Source organism: Sapajus apella, unplaced genomic scaffold (genome assembly GCF_009761245.1).
Source record: "Sapajus apella isolate SASKATOON/1434 unplaced genomic scaffold, GSC_monkey_1.0 scaffold2, whole genome shotgun sequence".
NCBI lineage: Eukaryota > Metazoa > Chordata > Mammalia > Primates > Cebidae > Sapajus > Sapajus apella.
In genome coordinates this window covers 13,875,839-13,896,369 of record NW_022436942.1, presented here as the reverse complement: position 1 = coordinate 13,896,369, position 20,531 = coordinate 13,875,839, and the positions used below count along the sequence as shown (strand labels likewise).

The 20,531-nt window shown below is 40.8% G+C and overlaps 1 protein-coding gene and 1 non-coding gene across 3 annotated transcripts in view; both read right to left on the bottom strand.

Moving 5' to 3' along the window:
* The window catches only part of PPM1H (protein phosphatase, Mg2+/Mn2+ dependent 1H), a 291,024-nt gene that overhangs the window by 195,293 nt on the left and 75,200 nt on the right, over positions 1-20,531 (bottom strand). The gene's annotated exons all lie outside the window — the stretch shown is intronic.
* Positions 15,066-15,228, bottom strand: LOC116528190. Its single transcript, XR_004258914.1, has one exon. It is a non-coding gene; the product is annotated as a U1 spliceosomal RNA (small nuclear RNA).

Sequence of the window (20,531 nt, the reverse complement as noted above, 5' to 3'; positions counted from 1 at the left end):
CCTAGCTGTACTTAATGGATTAAATTCTATGACTTACTAAAATTGTGTGTGTGTGCCTGTGTGTGTGCGTGCATATGTGTGTGTGCACGCGTGTGTGTGTTTGTGTGTGTGTGTTGGGGAGGGGGTCTTTAGTCATCACAATTAAAGACATGAGTAATTTCGAAGTTTGGATTAAATTCAAGTAGGAAAAATGTTAGAGGTTGAAGGGGAAGCATAGCTACTGTCTCCTCAATATGCAAAGTTTATACCCAGTTTATTCAACTCTTAGACAACAACAAGACACATCTTTGCCATTTAATGTGGCAAAGTTAAATTTATTTATGCACTGCTTTAACCTACCAGCCTACCTTCAATTGAACCAAAACACCTAAGATTTTCCCCCTTGTAAAAATATGCAAACACAGGCCTTTAAAAACTTGAAAGTAAAAAATCTTGTATGTGTATCAGATATAGCTTGAAATTATAACCTAAATCTCAGCCATAAACATGGAGTGAGATCATAGCAATAGCAGAATCTACTTTAAAAAAGCCAGCAACTCATTCTGTGTTACCATGATACACACACTTGGAAAACTCATTTTTTTTCTATCTGGAAAATACTCTATTTTTTTGTGTGTGTAATCAATGCCACCTCAATTTCAGCAGAAAAGTCTTGCTTTTAGACGGAACTGTTAAATTGTCAAGTTATCTGCTCATCTGATGACATGGCACTTAGAAAGCATCCCTATCACCAAACACAAAGTACCTCAAATATTCTCACGTAGTGAGTCCTGACACAAAGTCCCTGGGCACCAGAACAGTTTTCAGCAGATTTACAGAAGACAGCCAATCAACAAAGGACAGATTAGACATTTTTTTGAAGGTTTCCCATGTGCCACATACGGTGCTGAATACTTCACAGGTGGCAACGTCATTCAACACCAACGCCCTCTCCCTCCCCAGCATGAGGCACTCAGCATAGTGCAGAAGGCAGGAACATGGACAATGGTCAGAGAGACATGGTTCAAACTTGGTCTCTGTTCATTACTAGCTCCAGCTGTGTGTTCTTAGGCAAATTACTTTCTTCCCCTAAAATACAATTGATAGTTACTTCCCATCAGAAAAGAGTTGTGAGAACTAAATGCTCTAGCATGAAAAGTATTTGATGAGTGTCTGGTACATAGTGAGCACTCAAAATATCTTATTTAATAATACACCAAACGCAAAGCTAGTTGCCTCTTCTGTCAGGACCTGGGGACGTTATCCAGCCATGCCAGTTAGAGGAGAATCTCCTCCTTCCTCTCCGTTTCCATCAGCATCCCACTGCCTTCCTCAGGAACACACGGCCAGACATCCAGAGCCTTCAGAGACGTGACACTTCCCAGAAGAGGGACCTGCTCTGAGCTCTCTTCTCAAGCCACATATGTGACCGTGGTCTGTGCACAGGAGAACACCTGCATGGTTCTGAACATGCTGCTTCCAGATTCCCACCCAGATCTGCCCTCTCACACCTGCTCTGGGCCCCCAGCTCCTGCACTTAGAAGCACAGGTCTCAGAAGCACAGAAAAAGGCAAAATAGAGAATATTGCTTTGTGATTATTGTTGTCTTGCTTTGTTTTCAAGGAAATATAAAGGCCTTGACGGTTTAGGTTACAGAGTTTACACTAAGTGTTCATGCTGGTTAGCAGACAGTATTCACAAATGTTTAAGGAGAGGTGCCTCATGAGGGCCATCAGGTGAATGTGAGATTCATATATAACTAGGAGGTAGACAGTAAAATAGTGCAGGGGGTGGCAGATAAATAACTTACTGAAGACCAAGTAAAGCTATCAATTATAAAAATTCACTTTTCTGACCAGGCACGGTGGCTCACGCCTGTAATCCCAGCACTTTGGTAAGCTGAGGCAGGCAGATCACCTGAAGTCTGGAGTTTGAGACCAGCCTGATCAACATGGAGAAACCCCATCTCTACTAAAAATAAAAAATTAGCTGGGTGTGTTGACACGTCGGTAATCCCAGCTGTTCAGGAGGCTAAGGCAGAAGAATCGCTTGGACCTGGGAGGCGGAGGTTGCGGTGAGCCAAGATCGTGCCATTGCATTCCAGCCTGGGCAACAGGAGCAAAACTCCATCTCAAAAAAAAAAAAAAAAAAAAAAAAAAGAAAATTCTCTTTTCCAGGTAACCTCTTGGGCAACGTCTCATGTGGTTACTGGCCATGCAGATGGGCTGAAACATAAGGACAACTTAATTCCTAGCTGCAATAATAACCTTTCATTCTTGGGGTGCTGAAAAACCACAGCTCTGACCAGGAACCTAAGCCTTTGATAATAGCCATCAGGATGGCCAGTCAGAACATCCATCAAGAACAGCTTCTCCCAGAGGGTTTCAGCTGGCTCCGGGCGGCACGGGACAAGCAGCCATCCCAGCCTGTTCACAATCCGTGACTAGGGAGGAGAAAGGATGGTAAACAATGAATTTGCTTTGGTGTTTGGCTTTCACATTTTGGAAGGTGGCTAAGTAACATCTCATGACTTGTGTGGTCATGTGGCCAGGCAGTCTAAGTGCCATCTTGTGGAGGAAGTCGTGTGGTAAAGGCAGATTAAACACAGGCTAGGAAGAGGTCCTTCAGTCACCCCCCAACCTTACACCCTCTGGCTTCCAGGCTCTGTCTGTGGTTAAGAGCATTGACCAACAAGGGGTTGCAAACTGGGGTCTCAAGGGCCACATTCTGCCCACAATCAGATTAGTATTTTAAACATTTTTGTCCACAAAGTGTTCATTAAAAAGTAAATTAGTTGCCAATATTTTAAAATTGGGATATTTACATTAAAAATCTTAATTTTTCAGTTTCTTTTGAAAATTAATACATCCAGCTGCACACGTCACACTCTTGAGTGACGACAATCAGCTGGCCCTGAGGGGAGGCTGGCCCCTATGAGAAAGAACATGTCCTTGCTAGTTTACCCCAGGTCTTACTCCATCTACTTTTGTCACTGAAGTGACCAGCCTGGCCTCAGGGGCATTTAAATCTGTAACCTTGCAGTTAGATCTCTGTGACTTTATGAGTAAATCCAAAAAGTAGATACATAGTATATGTTGATTAAAATAATTATTTAAAAAATATTTATTGTATAACCATAGGGATAAGTCAAGATGACAAGGACATGGTTTCTACTCTCAAGGAGCCTATAGACATGTATTTTAGTTTTAGTCCTTCTGAGTTTCAGACACAAAATACCACTCATGGCTGTAATCCCAGCACTCTGGGAGGCCAAGGCAGGAGGATCATTTGAGGCCAGGAGTTCGAGACCAGCCTGGTCAATATGGTAGGACCCCGTTTCTACAAAAACAAACAAACAAACTAAAACAAAAACAAAAACAAAAAAACACCCAGTGTGGTGGTGTGTGCCTGTAGCCTCAGCTACTTGAAAGGCTGAAGTGAAAGAACTGCTTGAGCCCAGGGGAAGTTGGAGGCTGCAGTGAGCTATGACCGTGCCACTGTACTCTAGTCTAGGTAACAGAGTGAGACCCTGTCTCTTTAAAAAAAAAAAAAAAAAAAAGAGCGAGAGACAGAAATTAAAAAAAAAAAAAGCAAAAAACACCATAAACTGGTGGCTTACAAACAATAGAAATTTATTTCTCACAGTTTTGAAGGCTGGGAAGTCCAAGTTCAAGACATTGGGCAATTTTTATGTCTGGTGAGGGCCCTCTTTCTGCACTCTCACTGTGACCTCGCACGGCAGAAGGAACAAAGCAGCTCTCTGGGGCCTCTTTTCTAAGAGCACTAAATCCCATTCATGAGGGCTCCGTCCTCATAACCCAATCAGTTTCCAAAGGCCCCACCTCCAAAAACCATCACACTGGGGTAGAGGATTTCAACATATGCACTTGGAGTGGAGGATGCACACATTTAGTCTATTGGCCCTTCTCACAAAAACTACAATTTGCTTGGATTGATGCCATACTCAACGCTGATGTCGCAAGGGACAGAACACAGAGGAGACAAGTCAACAAAAGAAGAGTTGGGGAAAGTATCACAGATGATACTCAGGCATCTGAGCTCAGTGTTACAGATAGAAGGAAATCAACACTCAGAGAAAGGGTGAGGAAAGGTCCTCCTGGCAGAGGAACAGCCTGAGGAAACAGAAGGTGCTGTGAAGTTGATAAAGTGGTGTTGGGTGTGACCCAAGTATCTGCTCGGTGAGGGAGCTGCATCAGAACTAGACCAATGAGATTCTACAGGAACTTCATCCCGTTCGGCCCATAACCAATGGAAGAAATCTAAGACTGTCTAAACTAGAGACTGATATGATATGTTACTTTAGAAAAATAACACTTGTGGCCCAGTAGAAGATGGGTTCTAGAGGTTAAATGACGAAGGAAGAACTCAGGCAGAGTCTCTTGCAATAGACCTAGTGACAACGAGGTTGTGAACCAAACATGGCTCTTGGTGAAAGGAAGAAAGAAATGAACCCAGAAGTCCTAGTAAAACCTGCTGGACATGGGTTATGAAGAAGAGAGAAAAAAGGATGAATCCCATGTTTCCAAAATGGCAGAATGAGGAGCATGAGGTGCCACTGATAATGAAGGGAGATGAGAAGGCGAAACAAGTCTTGGTGGGGGGAAGTTCTGAGGGATGAGATAATGCAATTGGTTTTAGGTCAATGAACAGAGTTCAAGGTGCCAGAAATTTCAAAGTCAGCAGCTGCCAAGTTCAACGTAAACGGGGATGGCAAACGATTGCCATGGGCCAAAGCTGGACACCGCTTGCCTCTGCACAGCCTGCAAGTTAAGAATGATTTTTATATTTTTAGTCAGCGGGGAAAATAAAGAATATTTCATGTTCACATTACGTAAAATTCAAATTTCAGTGTCCATAAATAAAGTCTGGCTGGAACACAGCCACATTCATTTATTTACATATTGTCTCTCTTTTGGTTCTCATACTATAACGGCAGAGTTATTAGTACAGGAGTTGCAACAGGGACTGTCTGGCTCACAAAGCCTAAATTATTTACTATCTGGACCTTTACAGAAATGTGTGCTGACTTCTGAACTGACTAGTTTGAATTCTCTGAAACTGTTTTTTCAGATCAAAAACAGTTGAAGACTGACAATTTCACATGGTTACACATAATACAGAGGGGAAGCAAAAGGGAGAGATGCACGTTTGCGTAGAACTTAACATGCATCTTGGTGTTATTAGTAACATTAGCTGTGGATACACTTTGCTCTACCATTTGGAGGCCAACACAATTTCTATCCCCTTCATTAATATAATTAAATAACTGAGAATGAAAAAACAAACAAGGGAAGATATAACGTTTTCCCACATAAATGTCTGTGTTTTCCTCTTCCTATTGGTTGTTTAGAAATGAACATTTAGTATAGCAAAAATGAAAATCAGAAAGTCACCTCTGTCTGTTTCCTTTCAATAATCCTCTGGATCTTCTTGGCAAAACCATTAAAACTACCAATGTCCAACTTCCTTATTTAAATTTAAATTAGGAAGTCTGTGCTCTGTCAGATGCTGGAACAATTTCCACACAAGGCCCCAGAGCTGCTCTGTTGGAGCCAAGTAAAATCAAAATAAAGGCCAATCCAAATAAGACTTAAGTGTTGAAATTTACATAAAATAAAGCACAAAAACGGTGTTTACAGGTTTAGAACAATATCATTTGTTTACAGCTATTTGAATCTGTTGGTGATTAAGGGAAAAAAAGTAAGGTACTGCTTTTCTAAAGACCAGGTTTTTGTTTTTGTTTTAATTTACCAACTATATCAGTACAATCAGCAATGTGAGAAATGTTTTTAAACAAAGCAAAAGTCAGTTTCAAATATGTATTTAATAAACCCAAACTTTAAAAAGCTTGAAACTAATAAAATATGAAACCAAAAGACAGAAGTATTCCAATCTCAACAGACATTAGATAAAATACACACATTTGTAATTGACAGATTCCTCAGAAGTCCCAGACACCACCTAGGCTTTCTCCTTGTTGCTGGATAAAGTATTGGACTACCTCGGCCTCTGGTATTTTCCTTTTAAACTTTAAAATAACACAAGAGGAATAAAATTATACAGAAGGGGATTGTTATGTACTAGGGAGGGTTTTAAGCCCTGACTTGTGAGTTATTTTTAAAAAGGTGCTATTCATCTTCACATAGGGGTCCACTCTACCTAAACATACAGCAGAGTAGGAAACATGGGAGAGAGGGGCAGGTAGACAGGTTTTTCTCTGCTACAAATTCAAGAAGCAGTCTCATATAGCTTTTAAGAGCAGAGAGACTCTGGAACCAGACTCCCTAGGTTTGAATCCTGGATCTGCAAGTAAGTAGCTGCACGACTTTTGGCAAGTTATTTCCCTGTGCCTCAGTTTTTCATAAGATGGGGATAATTAACAGTATTTTTCTCATGTGGTAGCTGACTGTTGTAAAAAAAAAAAAAAAAAAGAACTGTAAAAAATGTTTTATAGGCCAGGCACGGTGGCTCAAACCTGTAATCACAGAACTGTGGGAGGCCAAGGCAGGCGGATCGTTTGAGGTCAGGAGTCTGAGACCAGTGTGAACCTGGTGAAACCCCGTCTCTACTAAAAATACAAAAATTAAATGGGTGTGGTGGCACCTGCCTGTATCTACTCAGGAGGCTGAGGCATGAGAATTGCTTGAACTGGTGAGACGGAGGTTGCTGTGAATTGAGATGGTACCACTGCACTCCAGCCTGAGTGACAGAGCGAGACTCTGTCTCAAAAATAAAAACAAAAAAGAAAGAAATGGCCAGGCGAGGTGGCTCATGCCTGTAATCCCAGCACTGTGGGAAGTCAAGGCGGGTGGATCACAAGGTCAGGAGATCAAGACCATTCCGGCAAACATGGTAAAACCCCGTCTCTACTAAAATACAAAAAATTAGCTTGGCATGGTGGCACATGCCTGTAGTCCCAGCTACTTGGGAGGCTGAGGCAGGAGAATAGCTTGAACCCGGGAGGCCCAGGTTGCAATGAGCCGAGATCCCACCGCTGCCCTCCAGCCTGGGCAACAGAGCAACACTCGGTCTCAAAAAAAAGAAAAAAAAAAATGCTTTACACTTAACAACTTAGTTTATACTTAACAGCTTAGTTAATGCTTTTAACTGTCAATATGAGAAAATTGTTGTTATTATCCTCATTTTATTGGCCCCATCAACGTCATATGCATGATGATTTAGGTAAATGTCCCAGGCAAGCCATTCTGGCATTTTCTTTTCTTTTTTTTCTTTCTTTTTTTTTTTTTTCATTTAGTCGATTTACATTTAAGGTTAATATTGTTACGGCATTTTCTTATAACAACTGAGACTTTACATTATTTACTGTGCTCACACATGATAATCTTGCAGTTAGCTGCACAACAGACTTTAATAAAACACAGGTAACAGAAGAAGGAATTGTGACATGTCACATGGTTTCAGTACCTCAATATATTTTTTCCAAGATAAGCACAGTATTACTGCAAATGTACAGTTAAGAGTGATAATTAATTTTCTCCTTACTACTTTAGTCTTTTTAAAGTACTTTAAGTGAAAACAATCTGCTTTGCAAAATCTTTACCTTTGTGTTAATTAACCTGCAGAGAAAGTTTGTTTCCAGATTAAAGACTGAATTATACATCAAGTAGCCCTTTGAAAACCATTTGTTATCTGATCAAATATTTTCACCTTTGTCCCCACAACCAGGGCAAAGCTCAGTTAACAAGCCAAGTCTCCCTAATTTACAAGGGAAAGAACATGCTAATTTAGCCCTTGAGGCCTCAGAATAACCAATCTGAGTTTCATTTTAGGCAAACTGATTTCTCTACCCTAAGAAGGCTAGACACTACAATGAGACTTTGCTATGGCCTTTGTCAACCTTAAATAATGAGATTCAGAAATTATGATTGAGTATAGAGTTTATTCCAGTGCAGTGCAAAGCTTAAGGATAGCCATCTGGGCAGCACGCACTCCAAATGGATGCGATGCAGTTGGTGTTCCAAAGCCGGGAAGCTAAGGTTTCACTTATATAGGTAGAAACAATTTTAGGGGGGTTGCAGCACTTTCCCTACAAAGCCAGTATATCAACATTAAGGTGATTTGCTTAGTATGGATTGCTGCATTCCAAGGAAGGTTGCTTTAGTATTCCTGAGGAGGAACGATGTTTGGAGGGGCAAGTCTTACCTCTGATGCTGCTTCTCCATTCCTTATCATTTACAGGAAAAAGCAGAAATTGCACCTGCATGCTACATGACTCAGGCTACATAGCCACATTCGTCCCAAGGCTCAGAATAACTTGAAGTTCCAACAGCTTTAAGTTTTGATCATTTAATTTCATACTTTGAAGGAGACAAATGTACCGAAGTTAAGCTATTTTAAATTAGATGCTTAATATCATCCTTAAATAAAAAGGACAAGGTGGACTACCAATATATTTCAATTAGTAAGGGTAGATGTGTTCCAAAATGTTGTGTGTTGTGTGTTTCAGTTGCGTTCCCCCTATCTCAAATCACAGAGCAGACAATATGCACTTAATAATACGCGTTAATTGAATGAATGAACGAACAAATGACTCATTTTGCCGTAACACCCCATGGGAGAGAGACTAGAACAAAGTGTTCTAAGCTTGTCTATGTATTTCTTAAAGCTTACAATATTTGTTTGGAGTTTCTCATTTAATTTCTGCCTTCCATAGAAAAACCTATTTAAGTACCTCTACTAGAAAATGAGCTTGGGAAAAGGTTATCTGAAAGTAACCCCTAAACATTCTCCAGCAAAGAAGTGGCTGATAGACGTCAGAGCCTAGAGTACCTCTTCATCCAAATTCTACCGCTGCCGTCTGCTTTATAAATAAGTGCTTATCCTATTAACAGTTATAGCCTACCAAGAAGGCCCTGGAGGGCCAGGATGGCTTTTTTTCAACATCAAAAGACTACTGCAAAGGAGGGAAATTCCAAAGGTCTAAGGTGGACCAGGAAGTAGCAGAAAGACAATTCTGACACTATCAGATTGAAGCTACCCAGCCATGAATGAGTTCTTTCAGAAAGTGGGAATTCCCTTGCCTGGAAATGTCCAAAAGCTGGTTTATGGCCTCCCAGGGATACCATGAGGGTCTCTGCATGGAATGGGAAGTTCCTAAGGCTTCTTCTCCAACTGTTGAGTCTGTATCTCCATCCTCTTCTTGCCTCCATCTGCAGTTAATACAAAATCTTTACTGCTTTCAGAGCTAAAATCAATTTACATGGAACACAGTTTTAGACAAGAGGAGTGGTACTTCTTGCTGAGGTAATTCTCGGACACCTGGTAAACCATATTTAACATATGGCAAGTCTTCGAAAAATGGAAATTTCATGGACTTGACTTCCTGTCCCCAACAAGACCTTTAATATGGGGTGTACAAGGGAACCTCACGTGCTGCTGTTCCTTGGGGCTGCAAATGTGGCTTGCTGTTCTTCCCCAAACAACTTTCCCTGGGACATCTTCTTTATTCCCAAGGCTTCATTTAAGATCCAGACACTAAGCATTGCCAAAATCCTATCTACAGTACAGCTCTCCGGGGTGCCTGGCCTGTGTTTACAAATACCTTTAGAGCATCTGCATTTGCATGTTGCACACATGCAAGCTGCCCAACCCTCTGCTCATTTCTCCTTCCTTCTGCTGTTTATTTCCTGTCTCAAATACCATCCTCCTTCTGCTGTGCTTTGTCTTAGTGGTCCATGAATTCCAAGGAGCATCCTTGTCCTCCCAGCTTACCACTCTCCCCACATCTAGCTTCTCAGCCTGTGGGTTTGGCCTCATGACTATGACTTACATCCCCAATTCCATGGCTTGTTCAGGCCCTCGTCACATCCAGCAGGCACCAATATATAAACGTCCTAACCTGTCACCTCTTCCTAGTAAATCCTGCACAGCATGGCCGGATGGACCTTTCTCAACTGTGAACGTGACCATGTCTCTCCCACGCTCAAGTACCTCCAAATGGACTCTGAAGATTTCAGGATAAAATTTAAACTTTTGGGCTGGGCATGGTGGCTCATGCCTGTAATCCCAGCACTTTGGAAGGCCGGGGCAGGTAGCTCACTTGAGGTCAGTAATTCGAGAACAGCCTGGCCAACATGGCAAAACTGTCTCTACTGAAAAACAATATAAAAATTAGCCGTGGCAGGTGCCTGTAGTCCCAGCTACTCAAGAGGCTGAGACAGGAGAATCGCTTGAACCCGGGAGGAGGAGGTTGCAGCGAGCCAAAATTGCACCACTGCAATCCAGCCTGGGCGACAAAACGAGACCCTGCCTCAAAAAAAATTTTTTTTTAAACTTTTTACTTACCAGATCAGTGTCTTCCTGATGGGCCCTCTGCTAATCCTCAGCTTCCCCCATCTGGTCTCCTTACACTCCCTCATCCTGAGCCATAATAAACAGCTTGTGGTTTACAAAAAACACCCAGTTGCTACATACCATGATTCCTTCTCACATGCTTTTCCCACCCCCTGCAATGACCTAACCTCCTCCTGTCTGACAAACATCCCTTAGCCTTCAGCACTCAGTTTGCTAAGGCTGTTTCGCATGCACTTTATTGTTCTTAAACACTGCAGTGTAACCAGTAAGTAGCACAGTCAGTGCTCTTAGTATGGAAATCACCAGAAACTTGGACTGGTATCCTAGCTCTGCCACTGGCTAGTTATGTGCCTTGGGGAGGTTAATGGGCTACTGTGTGGACTAGGAGAATGAATAAATGTAAAGTGCATACACCTGGCGGAGACATGTTTTTATCTGCACAGACTCCCCTGCTCCTAGACATCCTCTTTCCTTCTCACCCGCCTCTGTCCCATTCATATGGTTTTTCCATGGCCAGAGTTGACTGGTCTAGGGATGGCCACCTGATTTCTGAGTTGAGCCAATTAGGGGCCTTCTATGGAAAAGGAAGGAAAGAAAACGGCAGCAGAAGGCCAGAGGGGGAAGAGAGGCAGAGACAAAAAGGAGAAATGAAGCAGATGATGTGACAAGAGTACATATTAGACATAGAATCTCAACAGAGTCCCTGGTTCTAGCTGTTCCCAAGATCCATGTGTCCTTGGAATATCTGGGAACCCCAATATTCTCTAATAAATTCCCCTTAAATGGCTGTCAGTTGCAAGCCAGAGTGTCTAACAACACCCAACTCTCAATACACCCTCACAATACTATTATTATTAAACTGTAAGCACCTGGAAGGTAGGAGGGGTATCTTACTTAATTTTGTATTTGTAGAGATCAGCATAGTGGATGATAAACAGCAGGCAGTCAAATACCCACTAAATGAAAGGTTTGCTGACTTCAGGGGAGAAATTGTAACTAGGGGTTAAAATTTGTATCACAAGCTCAAGGATGTCTACCTAACGTCCTGTGCTAAGAGGTAAAAGACAACAAGTAGTAGCAAACTTTTGCCGGTTATGACCAGAGCAAGGCAGTGAGTTAAACATCTGACAGCCACTGTTCAGGCTATTTAATCTTCTTAATATCTTTGATTTATTGTCAATTAAGTAAATCAAGGTTTACTTTTTAAGGATTCAAAAAGAAAGCTGTCAAACTTACATAGATAACTATCACTGAAGCTTACCGAGTGTAGGCAGTGAGATGTTCAGAAATCTAGCAACTGAAGGAAACAATCACTCCCATGGCCTGGGATACGGAAGGACTCAGAAATTGTTGGAAATTCCACAGACTCAAAATGAGGTAACTGTTTACCTTCCTTATTGCATTTTAATCTAGAGATTAAAATAGATCTCATTGTTCCAGAGTCCTGCCTATGGTAAAAAATGGCTTCTCAATGACTGAGAATAAATTTTAATAGCGGAACCAGAAGCCTAAGAGAGGAAATCAGGAGGAATAATTTTTCTTCATAAAAAGGATCATGAGGTTAATTTTCATTTCATTACATTTCTAAATTGCATATATTTTTGTATGCTGATTGCAACATATCCTTTCTGTATTGACATGAAGTATAAATTAATCAGTAAATACATAAAATTCTTACATCCTACATTTTCAAAATACTTCCTTCCTCATTAATTCATTTCTAAAAAAACTAAGGTACAAAAGTTCATGAATAAGATGACTGATAAATTTGATAAATGAATTAACTAAAACCAACACCAAACCATGGTTAGACACAGGCTTACTGAAAATTTTCTAAACCACAACCTAATAAAATATAATACTAAATGACTACAAAGGCAATCTAGGACACTTTCCATGGCAAGGTATATTTAGAATACCAAGCTCTGTTGTTTAGAATGGTTCTCAGGTTTTCATGTGCCTGTGAGTCATCTGGAGGACTTCTTAAAACATCAATTTCTGGGCCCCACTCTCTGAGATTCAAACTCAGTAGATTTAAGGTAGGATCTGAAAAAAGCTCCCAAGAGGTGGTGATACTTTATGTCTACTGATGACGACTGAGTTGCGCTGGCCTAGATGAATCATGGTCGCTTTGATTTCACCAAAGACTGGAATTCCTCTGGATCCTCAGCCACATTCCACTGAGCTAGAAAACTGTACGTGATATACCCTTAGTTTATAATCCACTGGTGGTGGCTGGTGCTACCAGAGACTTCTAGAAATGGAAAAGGGATCCCAGTGAGGCATAGAATTATGGTAGCAGGAACATGAACCTGGTGGGGTTTGGGGGGCGGTCACTGGGAGTGGGGCAAGGGGGACTGGGGACTAGGAAAATGAGGACTCGGGTAAGATTAGGAATGAAAGTACTCGCACGTCACTAGCTGCAGGGGAAGGGAGTGGGAATAGTGGTGAATCAGAGTCTACCCCACATGGAATTCCTGTTAGAAAATGGTTGGCAATAGAAAAGAAATGGTAACCAAGAGTGGGAGAGGGCAGGCAACACACAGGAAGCTTGTTTCCCAAGGTGGAAGTGGCTGCCATACATAGGGGTACAGGGCATTCAGACTGCTCAGCACATCCAACCTGGAAACGGAGTTACCATCTGGGATAACTCTTTTTATATCAAAGATAATGATACACTATCTAAATTATCAACGACCACACACTTTTACCAGAAAGAAAAAGGACTAAAATAACACCTGTAAATACTTGTGTTTAATTTCATATTATCTCAGTTGAACCTGCCAACAAGAAGACAGACAGGGAAGCTATGAGCTGTCCAATTCTATAAAAAATTGAATCCAGAAAGCTGACTAACCTGGGGTCAGATAGCTATTGGGCGGTAAAGTCAAACTCAGATCCCACCTGATTCCAAAGCCTATTCACCCACTACCTATGCAGCAGAGAAAGGGAGCTGAGCAGCTCTCGGATCTAGAAGCAAAACCAAGGCTCCACGGGAATCATACAAGCCAAGTGTGAGGTTTTAAGAGTAAGATGCCAGATGCTAAGAAAAGTTCAAGCACCCACAAGATATAGCAAAGAGGTTATCAGTGGCCACCGGTATGGACAATAAAAACCAAAGTCCTAAAATATTCTCCCCTCCCAGAGAAAGTAAGTTCTAAGGTGATAAAATGCACGCAGTCTGAGATGGAATGTATTTGTTTCCAGGAGAGTATTTCCCTTGTGTGTTTCCTTTTTATGAATAAGCAAGTTAAAAACTTGAAACAGCATCCATGCCTCTATACAAATTTTGGCTATAATCCAAAGGTGGCACTGTGAAACTGCTCTAAAATGCTGTCACAAGTTTCTAGAAATTATAAATCACTATTTACAGAGTAATTAAATAACAATGTTTTACTTTATTTTTATTTTTTCGAGACAAGGTCTCAGTCGGCCACGCAGGCTGGAGTGCAATAGTGTGATCATGGCTTACTGCAGCCTAGACCTCCCAGGATCAAGCAATCCCCCTCCCTCAGCCTCCAAGTAGCTGAGACTACAGACATGCACCACCACGCCCAGCTAATTTTGTCTCTCTACCTTTTGTAGATACAGGGTTTCACCACGTTGTTCAGGCTGGTCTCGAACTCCTGTGCTCAAGCAATCCACCTACCTTGGCCTCCCAAAGTGCTGGGACAACAGGTGTGAGCCATTGTGCCTGGCCAACAATTTTTTAAGTTAGCTCCAAATTCCATGGATGTTTCAAAACTTAATGTATATGTTTTTGTAGTTAAAGATTTACTGATAATTTAGTTTTAAACTTTCATATTCTTTTAAAGCTCAGATTCAACCTCTGGCTAACAAATTTTAGTGAGTATTTCATCAAGAGAAGCTTTGTGTGGGAGTGGAGGGTTTGTAAATCTGTGTCATTACTGTGATGTTTAGAATACTGTAAATGAAAAAAGCAATATTGTATGCTCTTTTGCATAAGCAAATAAGAATATATATGTATATATATCTTAAATGAAAACATTGAAAGAATAAACTAGTAATTAGTAAAAATGGACACCTATAGGGATTATGTGTGAGAAGAATAGAGATAGAAACGGAACCTGGACAATCATAGTAGTATTTGTACCTTATTTATTTTTTTGAGATGGAGTGCTGCTCTGTCACCCAGGTTGCAGTGCAATGGCATAGTCTCAGCTCACTGCAACCTCCCTCTCCTGGGTTTAAGCGATTCTCCTGCCTCAGCCTCCCAAGTAGCTGGGATTACAGGCACCAGCCACCACGCCTGGCTAATTTTTGTGTTTTTAGTAGAGACAGGATTTCACCATGTTGGCCAGGCTGGTCTCAAACTCCAGACCTCGTGATCTGTCCACCTCAGCCTTCCAAAGTGCCGGGATTACAGGTGTGAGCCACCCCACCCAGCCATCTTATTTTTAAAAAATACTTTTAACTGCTGAAAATAAAAATATTTAAAAGCACACCCAATAATTAAAAACTTAACTGTACAGCAATTGGTAATCTAACAATACAAATCAGCAATCAAACAAGCAAGTGACTTTTAAACAACTATACCACAAAAATCTAAAGGGGAAAAATGTTAAAAAAAAAAAAAAGTCTCAAAATGTCCTCAGCAGTTTTACTGTTAGAAATATTAGTACTGACTTTTGAAACTATTTATATATGGAGATATAAAGACATATTAAAAATATAACATATATATAAGATATATATTCTAATAACATGTATATGTGAAATATACATATTTTTAGAGGGAAGCATAAACACAGTCCCCCACTACCACAAATTATGCAGTCGAGCTTCCCATTTTGGGGCAATCACAGGGGTCAGCACATCCAGAGTGCAATAGATAAAACTCGCCCTGGGAAAACCACTTTCATGATCATGTTATCTCCCCTGCCAGGTAAGAATGGGATACAGAAAATGTTATTAAGAGCCATAATCTTTAATGTAAGGCAATAAATATAAATTGGAGAAAAACCTTGTATTGCTAAATTTGAATTGGAGTTGTCAGTATGAAGTCAACTGTTGAAATACTTGTATTGTCTAACGCTCTCTACTCAAAGGGCTTCGAAACAAGAATATCCCAGGACTGTGAGCATTCCAAACATTCAGATTTTGGTATCTAAATACTACTCCTCACTGAAAGAAACTAGTGTTTCTTGGCAAAATGGCTGGTTCCAGACATGAGTCAGGAAAAGTATAAGGTGAGGCAGAGGCAGCTTGTAAGGCCAGAAAGCATAAAAGCACCCAAAGAAAGACACAGAAGTATGTTTGAAGGGGCTAATACTGGTTAATTCTGAAATAATTAACATCAAAAACAAACAGATGTTAACATAGAGAAAAACAAATCCCTAAATTTACAGCACTAATTAAAAAGAGAAATAAAACTAAATTGCTAGGGCTGGGTGCAGTGGCTCATGCTTGTAATCCCAACACTTTGGGAAGTCAAGGTGGGTGGATCACCTGAGGTCAGGAGTTCAAGACCAGCCTGGCCAACACATGGTGAAACCCTGACTCTACTAAAAACCCAAAAATTAGCCAGGTATGGTGGCGGGCACCTGTAATTCCAGCTTCTTGGGAGGCTGAGGCAGGAGAATCCCTTGAACCCAAGAGGTAAAGGTTGCAGTGAGCAGAGAGCACGCTATTGCCCTCCAGCCTGGGCAACAAGAGTGAAACTCCGTCTCCAAAAACAAATAAACAAAACTAAATTGCTACACTGAAGGTAACTATTATACTTATTGCTTATTCTGAAAATTGATAATTAAAGGAGAGAAATTAAACACTGACTTATCTTGTTGAGAAAAAAACTAGTTTTTTCCCCCCCAGTTAATAAAGCATTATGGACTGACTGACTGCGTCTCTGCCAAAATTCATATGTTGAAATCCTAACCCCTAATAGGATGCTTTAGGACATGGAGCTGTTGGGAGGCGACTGGGTCATGAAGACGGAGCTCTTGTGAATGGGATTAGTGTCTTTATAAGAGGGACCCTGGGAGCTCTCTGGCTTTCTTTCCCACATGTGAGGCTATGAGAAGGTGGCAGTCTATAACCAGGGGGAGGGCCCTCATTGGAACCTGACCATGCTCACACCCTGATCTCAGACTTCCAGCCTCCGGAACTGTGAAAAATAAATTTCTTGTTTATAAACCATTCAGTCTGTGATGCTTTGTTACAGCAGCCCAGACTAAGAAATAATAAGGCAATGTTCTTCTTTACAGAAAAATGGCATAACGTACATAGTGGAATTGATAATTTGAAAATAATCAGTCTGCAACCAGCAATGACATAATTGATTTGGGCAAAGACTATCCTCAGATGCTAAATCTCTCAGATGGAAGATTATTGTCAAACGGGTAGTTACATGGTGTCTCCTCACATATTACTTGCTAATTTCATGGAGACAAACATGCCTTTACAAGGGAAAGATATGGTAAAACCAAGTGATTAAACATGGATCCTGTGAGTGGGAAGACCCGACGCTGCATGTGTGGGCCACACCTCCTGATATGATGCAACTTGAAATGTACAGCATCACCCAGAATGTATTCTTCCCAATCTAACTGTATGAGAAAAAAAGGAGTAGAGAACTGGGCTAAAAATCATACGGAAACAACTAGAAAAAATTAAAACATCATATTTTGTAGAAAACTAGCTTGGTTTCTTCAAAAGTTCAACCTTATAATAAAAAGGCCATAAAAAGACATTTCTGGGATGGGGGGGTAAATGCAAATGTGGACCATAGGTCATCAATCAATGAGAAGTTTCTTGGGGGCAATAATGCTTTGTGTTTCTGTAGGAGAATATGCTTGTTCTTACCTGATTCCGACTGAAATATTTAAGGGTTAGATAATACAAAAGGATTCAAAGGAAAAAAAATGCATTTAGAAAGATAAAGCAAACAAGCCAATGTTAATAACTTGAATCTAGGTGAAAGATATTTAAGTACACATTAAATTATTCTTTCAACACTTCTACGTGTTTGAAATGTTTAATAAAACACCTTGCTTTCATCCTATGAGGAAATGAAAGTTTTTACAAATGTATACAATCAAATGTTAAAACATGTACAATTCAAGATTATGGAAAAAGGAATAAAAGGAAATATCAAGAGTGGGAGGAGTTTCAATGCACAGCATTCATTGCTGACCACAGTTGAGATACTTGTTAAAAATTAAGCCTCAGTGGTCAGGCACACTGGCTCATGCCTGTAATCCTAGCACTTTGGGAGGATGAGGAGGGTGGATCACGAGGTCAGGAGTTCGAGACTAGCCTGGTCAACATGGTAAAACCCCATCTCTACTAAAAATACAAAAGATTAGCTGAGCATGGTGGTCTGTGCCTGTAGTCCCAGTTACTCAGGAGGCTGAAGCAGGAGAGTTGCTTGAACATGGGAGGTGGAGGTTGTGGTTAGCTGAGATTGCACCAGCTGGGCAACAGAGAGAGAGAGATAGACTCCATCTCAGAAAATAAATAAATAAATAAATAATAAATTAAGCCTCAAATGTAGTTCTTGGCTTTCTGGCTGCCACAACAGAAAGGGAACTGTGGCCACTGTCACAACTTTCCATCATCCAAAGCCCAACACTGCTAGTTCTGTAGGGAAAATAGAGCTGGTTCAGAGGAAATGTTTCTTCCCATGGGTTTTCCTATGGGAAAGATTCATTGTTAAAGGGAACAATATCCTCATCATCACTCCCACAATATATGCAAGGGAAAAGGGGCCTATTCCTTTCTATGTCTGTCTCTCGATAGAAGATAAGGGGGTAGTTTCAAAGTCAAGTGCACTGAAAACCCTATTAGGAAGAGAGGTAGGTAGGGAAGAAGAACAAAGACAAACTTCACAGAGTACTACAGAGATGGCCAAGCTGCACATCATTCAAATTAATTTCCATAGATGCTATTAGCTCCAAAACAAACTTGATAAATGGCTGGGGAGGAGTCCAAAAAACAAAAACAACAAAAAAACCTGGAAAAAAAAGCCAAAACTGTCATCTGTTTGTTGCTCATATACAGAATTAAGATTGATTTCTGTATTGTTCAAAAGAGATCAATTGTTTTTCTTTAAAGCTGAGCAGCACATTACTATTGTACTCTGAAAAGTGTAACACTGTAGAACTTATTTCTGGAGAAAACTAAATAACTCAGGCAACTCTCACCGCAATGGATGGCCACCCAACCTGCACATAGCCAGAGTTTTTCATAAAAGCTACTCTGGTCTGCTGCAACTCAGGAATGATCTAGAGTCTAAAAATCTTAGCATTTAACGCTGAAAAGTAACACATCTGACACTTTAATCACTCTCCACAAGCATTACCCTTTGCCTTATGTGCACAGGACTTCTGCTGTTTGGTGTGGTCACAGGGGTCGGGGTGGGCAGGAGTGACCTTGGCAAGTCACTCGTAGCTCAGTTTCTCAACCTAAAAATGAGGATAGTGTAGTATTTAACCTCAGGGTTATGAAGATTAAATGAATTTTATAACAACCCATGAAAGCCTGGCATACTGTAAGGCCTACAAAAATGTTACAGCACATTTACTTTTTAGGTAGATTCATCCTAAGTAATACCCATGAAATCATGGGTATCACATCAAAGCTTTACTTTTATCTAACAGGCACTGAGAGAACGTGCCTCCTAAATCATTTCATATCCATCAGAAATAGGTAAATGTTTGTCACTCTCTTCTGGAAGGCAGGGTAACACAAAAGCAAAATTAAAAAACATAAAAGTAAAAAATTTAGAAGTATGTGTGTTTTGGGAAAGAAGAGGGAGGACAGACCAAAATTGTCTTCCAATGGTCAAGAGATGGTTCCTATGACCCTGACCCTCACCCACAGTATAGCCTCAGCATAAGCTTCAGGGATTAGACATCTGTTCACTACTGTAGTTTCCTAAAGCAGGTACTTTCCAGAGTCAAACGTAGAAGGAGGGTCAGCAAAAACCACTGTGTTAGAATGCTCTTGAAACATTTCCCCATGTGAGAGAGAATATACTGATCCCAATCATAGTAAAGAAATAGGCCAAAAGCTAGGGTGGCCAGCTGTCCCAGCTTGCCCGGCACTATTCTGGTTTTAGTGCTGAAAGCTCCCCCACCCTCTCAGTTCCCGGCAAACCACCATGTTGGTAGCCCTCCCTAAAATCCACTTGCTCTTCACATAAAACACTGCTCTAAGTGAAACTGCAGACTTTTTAAGTTGGAAACTGACAAAGATATCAGACAGCACGTCCAATGAGCTACTGAATCTAAAGTTGAGGGAGGCAGAAAGGGGCAAGGTATGCTCTAGACACACGCAGAACCCAGACAGGATTATCTCTGAGGCAGTGAACAGAAACAGGTTGTCATGACATAAAGCCCAAGAGTCAGAACAGATTTTAGGTTTTAATTAGCAAAAGGTGACTTCTTAGGACCCAACATCAGGGGGCTAATGTGTTACATTTGGGGCTGATTCCTTGGCTCCCTGGGATTTCACGCTGTATGAATCCAACCCTCCAGTTATCAGTAGAAAGTTCAAGACTTTTCCATCTAAAGCACCCATGTTATTCCAGGTCTCTGGGCCTGTGAATGAACTGTCAAGAGGAAAGGCAACAACTGCATCCTATTTTCATGGACGGATAATATGCATGTCTGTTAATTTTTGATTTGGATTCCTGACATAACAAATGCATGTCTGATGATTTTTAACTGGATTTTTATGGACGGATAATATGCATGTCTGATACTTTTTAATTGGATTCCTGATATAACATATGCATGTCTGATAATTTTTTGTTGGATCCTTACATTGATTTTGAGCTTATTGGGTACTGGATATTTTTGTATACCCACAAATATTCTTGGGCTATATTCTCAAACAAAGGAACATAGTTACTTTGAAAGAGCTTGAGCCTTTCAGGTTTTCCTTTTATGATGTGTTAGGTGGGATGAGACTGTGTTAAGTCTACAGCTAATTATCCCCTACTATTTAAGGCAAGACCCTTCCTAATGCACTGTGAATGAGGTTTTCCCATTTGGTTGATGGAAGGGGCACTATTCTTGGCTCTGTGCAAGCACTGGGTACTGTTTCCTCTAATGCATTGGATGGCTTCTCCAGCTGGTTTCCTCATAGGGATATGCTAATCAGAACCCTGCTGAATGCTTGAGGCAAACTCTCTGCAGATTTCCAGAACTCTCCCTCTGTGCAACTCTGTATTCTCCAGGACACTGTTCCGTGAA